Below are 6,900 nucleotides of genomic sequence, written 5' to 3'. Positions count from 1 at the left end.
TTGGAGGGGAGGGCAGACAGGGTGGGGGAGGACAAACAGGACGTGTGGATGTATGTTGTGGTGGTGTCTGCAAGTGAGGTGGGTGTGCTGCACGAAGAGGTGATGGTGGTGTTTGTGCATTTGGTGTGTGGGGTGCATGTCTGCGGGTCTGCTGTTGTGGTGACTGTGGGCAAGACTGTACAGCTGGCAGCATCTGGGACTGTTGATACAGTGCATGCAGGTGTGAGTGCTGATGTGACTATGAGGGAGGAGGAGGAGGGGGAAACAGTGGAGGCAGTGGCTGTTGTATGTGCATCTGTGTGCTGGCTGTGTGTGTGCTTGTGGAGTGAAGTGTGCTGCCTGTGTTGGTCAGTGCGAGTCCTGTCTGTTGTTGTGGGTGCATGCTTGGCAGAATGTGTACGTGGGATAAGTTGGGGGAGAGGAGCCAGGGACTGGGAACAGGAAGTGATCTCTGTAGGGCCACCAAGCCACCGTGACTGCCTTCCAGGAAGGCATTGCATTGCTGCATCTGGGATGCCAGCCCCTGGATGGCATTTACTATGGGTGACCGCCCTACAGAGATAGATCTCAGGAGGTCAATAGCCTCCTCACTGAGGGCAGCAGGGCTGATGGGGGCAGGGGCTGAGGTGCTTGGGGGGAAGGAGATTCCCACCCTCCTGGATGAGTGGGCACAAGCAACTGGGTGAGGGTCTACTGGGAGGGCGGTGCTGATACGGGGGTGGAGGAAGATCTTGTTGCTGGGGTGGTCCTAGAGTGGTCCACCACCACCAGGGAGCTTCCATCAGAGGAAGAATCAATCTGTAGTATCAGCTCCGGTCTTCCTCGTGGTGCTCCCCTAACCCTCCAACCCACTGGTCCCCTCGGCGTAGGGGGACTCTGCCTCCTGGGTCCTGTGGGCTGCAGTTCCCTCACTCACCAGAGCCTCTGCTCCTTTGCCAGATGATGCTAAAGCACACATGGACATGATGACAAAAGGAGAGAGGGTGGGGAGAAAGAATGGGAGCAGAGGGTCAATCACAGCAACAGCACAAATGGCATACACATCACAATCACTCCCTGGGACTTACATTGCGCACTATGGACCACAGTGACAAACTATTGCCTAGGTACTGCTGCAGGAAGGAACCCGAACACTACCATCTGCACACCTACTGGGACCAACTAAGACATGTCTGCCATGGTATGCTAGCTACCTAGCAATACCAAAAATGCATATCACCCTCTATAGCTAAGCAGGACCAAGCAGGAATGGCTAAATCAGCATATTGGGGCATCCACTGACTAGAACCTTGTACCCAAATCCCATGCCAGGCAACAAAAATAATACAACACACTCTGTACTCACCCCCTTGTGGATGCTGTGCCTCCCTTAAGCGCCCATCCAACTCAGGATTGGCCACTGCTAGTATATGGGCCATTAGGGGAGATCAGGCTCCGACGGGCATCCTTCCCTCATTGGGAGGCCGTCCCCAGCAGGGCCTCATACTGTTTCATGCAGTGGGTGCTCCACCGGCTATGGACCCCCAGGGTCCGCAAGTACTTGGCGATCCCTTCTTCTGATGGGCACTGACCTGCAGACGAAACACAGACAGAAGGACACTGTGAACCAGACAATCCAGCCTGTCACTCAATTGGCTTACATATTGCATTTGCCCCTCATCAAGCACACACATGACCCATTCCTTTGCATACACATTTCCTGCAGCCATACCCCCCTCAAATGCAACACTGCCAGCAAACACAGACATCTACATGCAGCCATCCCTCATGCAACGTACCCATGATGTACTCAATTGTTGGTCTGGAGGCCCATACAACTGCCATACAGGGGTAGGACCCCATCCACGAGCTTCTCCAACTCCTCCGATGTGAAGGCTGGGGCCCTTTCCCCTTTGCCTTCGGCCATCGCAGTTTCCAGACACAGGTCACAGCAGCACATGCAGTGGAATTGTATCACTGTGGAAAGTCAGGAATCAAGTGAAGTTGTAGAAGGAAAATGGCGGTCACATACACAGCGGTGAACACCATCACCGCAGGCGTTGATCATCATTGGCTCCTGTTCTCCATAGAGCCCCGTGTTAGTCAAAGAGGAATATCATGGCAGTGCATGACGCAAATCTGATGTCCAACATACATACATACATGCTCTGTGTACTATGATGTTGTGTGTCAATAGGTCCTGTAGTCACACCCATTTTACTTTTGGCTCACTTAGATACCAACCACTGCGGAGGAATAGGCTGATGAGGCAAGCTCCCGTGTACAGACCCCTTGTGGACTTGGCTACACTGGAGGACCGGCATATCATACTCACCTGTCATCTGGACAGGGCCAAAATCACATAGCTGTGTGCACATTTGGAGCCTGATCTGATACCTGCTATCCGTAGCACCACAGCAATTCCCCCTCTTGTGCAGGTACTGTGCTCCATTTTCTGCCAACTAGTTCATTCTAGGTGACTGTGGGCTTGGCTGCAGGAATGTCACAGCCAATGTTCTCGATTGTGCTTGGAAGGGTTTTGGCTGCCTTGCTCAAATACATGAGGAGCTATTTCGCATTCCCCTGGTTGATGATTTGCCCACTGTGAAGGCTGGATTCTACGCCATGGGACGCATACCACATGTGATTGGGGCCATTGATGGGACCCATATTGCCTAAGTCCCTCCCAGGGCAAATGAACAGGTATACAGGAATAGGAAGAGTTTCCACTCTCTCAATGTCCAGATGGTGTGCCTTGCTGACCAGTACATTCCCCACATCACTGCCAAGTATCCTGGATCTGTGCATGATTTTTATGTCTTGAGGATTAGCAGCGTCCCAAAGGTGATGGCACGACTACAGAGGCACAGAGTGTGGCTCACAGGTGAGCTTGAGTCCACACCCAATGTATGTCAGCGGATGCCTACTGGAGTCATACCCCATGCCATTGTGCATGGCTAATGTGTGTCCCTCACTTTTTTCAGGTGACTCCAGCTACCCAAACCTGTCATGGTTGCTGACCCCTGTTAGGAATCCGAGAACAGGGTCTGAAAATCTGTACAGTGATGCACATGGGCGTACACATGGGTGTACCAGGAGGTTTGTAGACTTTCGGTCTCCTGAAAGCCAGGTTCAGGTGCATCCGTTTGACAGGTGGATCCCTATGCTACTCCCATGAGAATGTCTGCGGATTGTGGTGGTCTGCTACATGCTGCACAATTTGGCCCTCAGACGCCATGTGCCCTATTTGCAGGAGGAGGGTGGTGACAATGCACCTGGGGCAGCAGTGGACACTGAGGACAGTGAGGAGGAGGAACAGAAGGAGGATGTGAACAACAGAACACACATCATTCAGAAGTACTTCCAATGACACTCAGGGAAGACTGTTGATCTATGCATGTCTCTATTTTAGCAAAGTGCTGTGTGGCTGTCATGTTGTGCCAGTCACTACCTTTGCATCCCAATTTTGTGCGCTGACCTCATCAGAGGCCTTCCCCCCGGCGCTGGAAGCTCAGCAAAACCATTTCTCCTCCGATCACGTGGAGGGGGCAGAGAGGCATGAAAGGAGAGGAAAGGCCTTTCCGTTGCAATCGGGCAGCTGAAATGCCACTAGACACCAGGGACTTTTTTCCAATAAGGGGAGCGGCCCCTTGGGCAAGGGCCGCTCCTCGGGGGGCAATTTATTTCTTGGCTATTTCTGCCCCCCAGGGGGCAGATCAGCCTAATATTATTGGGCCAAGGGTCGCTCCGGGGAGGGCAAAATATTATTAGGCCATTTCTGCCCCCCCCGGGGGCAGATCGGCCTTGTGATGGGGGCAGAAACCACTAGACACCAGGGAATATTTTTTTTGTGGGCTATTTCAAGTAAGGGGAGCGGACCCTTGGGCAAAGGCTGCTCCTCAGGGGGGGGGGGGGGGAATTATTTCTAGGCCAATTCTGTCCCCCCTGGGGCAGAATTCCACTGGACACCAGGGATCATTTTTTTTTTTTTTTTTTTTTTTTTTAATGTTTGGAGGAGTGTCCCCTTGGGCAAGGGTTGCTCCCGGGGGGCAAATTATCATTAGGCCATTTCTGCCCCTTCTGAGGGCAGATCGGCCTTGCGATCTGTCCCCTGGGGAGGCAGAAACCACTAGACACCAATGTTTTTTTTGTTTTTGTACTAGACATAAGGGGAGCGGCCCCTTGGGCAAGGGCCACTCCCCAGGGGGGCAAATGTTTTTTAGGCCATTTCTGGCCCCGGGGGGGGGGGGGGGCAGAAAACCACTAGACACCAGGGATAATTCTTTTTTTGTTTATTTTTGTATGTTTGGGGAGCGACCCCTTGGGCAAGGGTCGCTCTGGGGGGGGAGGGGGGAGAAATTATTATTAGGCAATTTCTGCCCCCTCTGGGGGCAGATCGGCCTATTTTTGTTAGGCCACTAATCCTCTAGACACCATGGATTGGTGTGTCTAGGTGTGTGTTTTGTTTTGGGGGGGCAGCCCCTTGGGCAAGGGTCGCTCCCCATGGGGGCACATTACTGTTGGCCATAACTGCCCCCCATGGGGGCAGATGGGCCTTTTTTGAAAGGCCCATCTGCCCCCAAGGGGGCAGAAAGCCCACCAGAGACCAGGGAAGATTTTTTTTTCAAAATAAGAGGTTGGTGGTATGGCCATACCCCCACCGCAAATAAATGGGGCCAAAGTTGCTCTGCCCACCAGTGGGCAAATTGGGCAATTACCCTCGATCCACACCCCGGGGAGACAGAAAGTCTACTAGATGCCAGGGAATAAAAACAATAAAAGAAAATAGTGGGGTGGTGGCTACCAACCAGTATGGGCCTGGTTATGCCCCCACCCGAACTGAAGGGGCTAACAGTCATTCAGCTCTCCCCCGCACACTAAAACATCTTATCCCATGGCAAGCAAGAGAACGTTTGATTATTTTTGGTTTTTGTTTTACATTTGGGCCATGAGAGCTTGGTAACTCTCAAAATTGTCCCACTTGGAATAGTGAGGGCTGCACTTTTTTTTACTTTGGGAAGCTGCCATGTAGAAAAATCCACAAGACCTAGACACATCTGAAAACTAAACATCTAGTTGATTCCAGGGTGGTGTGCTTCACATGTACCCCGCACCATTTCCTTACCCAAAATGCCCTGCAAACCTTCAACTTTGCTGGAAAGAACACATTTTTCCCACATTTTTGTGATGGAACCTTCCGGAATCTGCAGGAATCCACAAAATTCCTACCACCCAGCATTGTCTCATCTATTCCGATAAAATTTCTGAGCACTTGTCAGCCCAAAAATTTTTTTTTCAAACTGCCCTTTTGGACCCACTTTGGTTCCCCCTCAATTTCAATGTGTTTTTGGCTCTTCCCTGTCACAAACACTTGGCCCACCAAACAAGTGAGGTACCATTTTTATTGTGAGACTTGGGGGAATGCTGGGTGGAAGGAAATTTGTGGCTCCTCTCAGATTTCAGAACTTTCTGTCACCAAAATGTGAGGAAAAAGTGTTTTTTAGCCACATTTTGAGGTTTGCAAAGGATTCTGGGTAACAGAACCTGGTGAGAGCCCGACAGGTCATCCCGTCTTGGATTCCCCTAGGTCTCTAGTTTTTAAAAATGCACAGGTTTGGTAGGTTTCCCTAGGTGGCGGCTGAGCTACAGGCCAAAATCCACAGGTAGGCACTTTGCAAAAAACACCTCTATTTTCTTTGAGAAAATGTGATGTGTCCACTTTGTGTTTTAGGGCATTTCCTGTCACGGGCACTAGGCCTACCCACACAAGTGAGGTACCATTTTTATCAGGGGATTTGGGGGAACGCTGGGTGGAAGGACCTTTGTGGCCCCTCTCAGATTCCTGAACTTTCTGTCACCAAAATGTGAGGAAAAAGTGTTTTTTTTGCGACATTTTGAGGTTTGCAAAGGATTCTGGGTAACAGAACCTGGAGAGAGCCCGACAAGTCACCCCATCTTGGATTTCCCTAGGTTTCTAGTTTTCACAAATGCACAGGTTTGGTAGGTTTCCCTAGGTGGCAGCTGAGCTAGAGGCCAAAATCCACAGGTAGGCACTTTGCCAAAAACACCTCTGTTTTCTTTGAGAAAATGTGATGTGTCCACTTTGTGTTTTGGGGCATTTCCTGTCGCGGGCACTAGGCCTCCCACACAAGTGAGGTACCATTTTTTATCAGGAGACTTGGGGGAACGCTGGGTGGAAGGAAATTTGTGGCTCCTCACAGATTCCAGAACTGTCTGTCACCAAAATGTGAGGAAAAAGTGTTTTTTTAGCCACATTTTGAGGTTTGCGAAGGATTCTGGGTAACAGAACCTGGTGAGAGCCTGACAAGTCACCCCGTCCTGGATTCCCCTAGGTCTCTAGTTTTCAAAAATGCACAGGTTTTGTAGGTTTCCCTAGGTGGCAGCTGAGCTAAAGGCCAAAATCCACAGGTAGGCACTTTGCAAAAAACACCTCTGTTTTCTTTGAGAAAATGTGATGTGCCCACTTTGTGTTTTGGGGCATTTCCTGTCGCGGGCACTAGGCCTACCCACACAAGTGAGGGACCATTTTTATCGGGAGACTCAAGGGAATGCTGGGTGGAAGGAAATTTGTGGCTCCTCTCAGATTCCAGAACTTTCTGTCATCAAAATGTGAGTAAAAGGTGTTTTTTAGCCACATTTTGAGGTTTGCAAAGGATTCTGAGTAACAGAACCTGGTGAGAGCCTGACAAGTCATCCCGTCCTGGATTCCCCTAGGTCTCTAGTTTTCACAAATGCCCAGGTTTGGTAGGTTTCCCTAGGTGGCAGCTGAGCTAAAGGCCAAAATCCACAGGTAGGCACTTTGCAAAAAACACCTCTGTTTTCTTTGAGAAAATGTGATGTGTCCACTTTGTGTTTTGGGGCATTTCCTGTCGCGGGCACTAGGCCTACCCACACAAGTGA

The sequence above is a fragment of the Pleurodeles waltl genome, chromosome 9 (genome assembly GCF_031143425.1).
Source record: "Pleurodeles waltl isolate 20211129_DDA chromosome 9, aPleWal1.hap1.20221129, whole genome shotgun sequence".
Classification (NCBI taxonomy): domain Eukaryota; kingdom Metazoa; phylum Chordata; class Amphibia; order Caudata; family Salamandridae; genus Pleurodeles; species Pleurodeles waltl.
The sequence above is the reverse complement of the archived record's forward strand: the minus strand, read 5'-3'. Positions refer to the sequence as shown.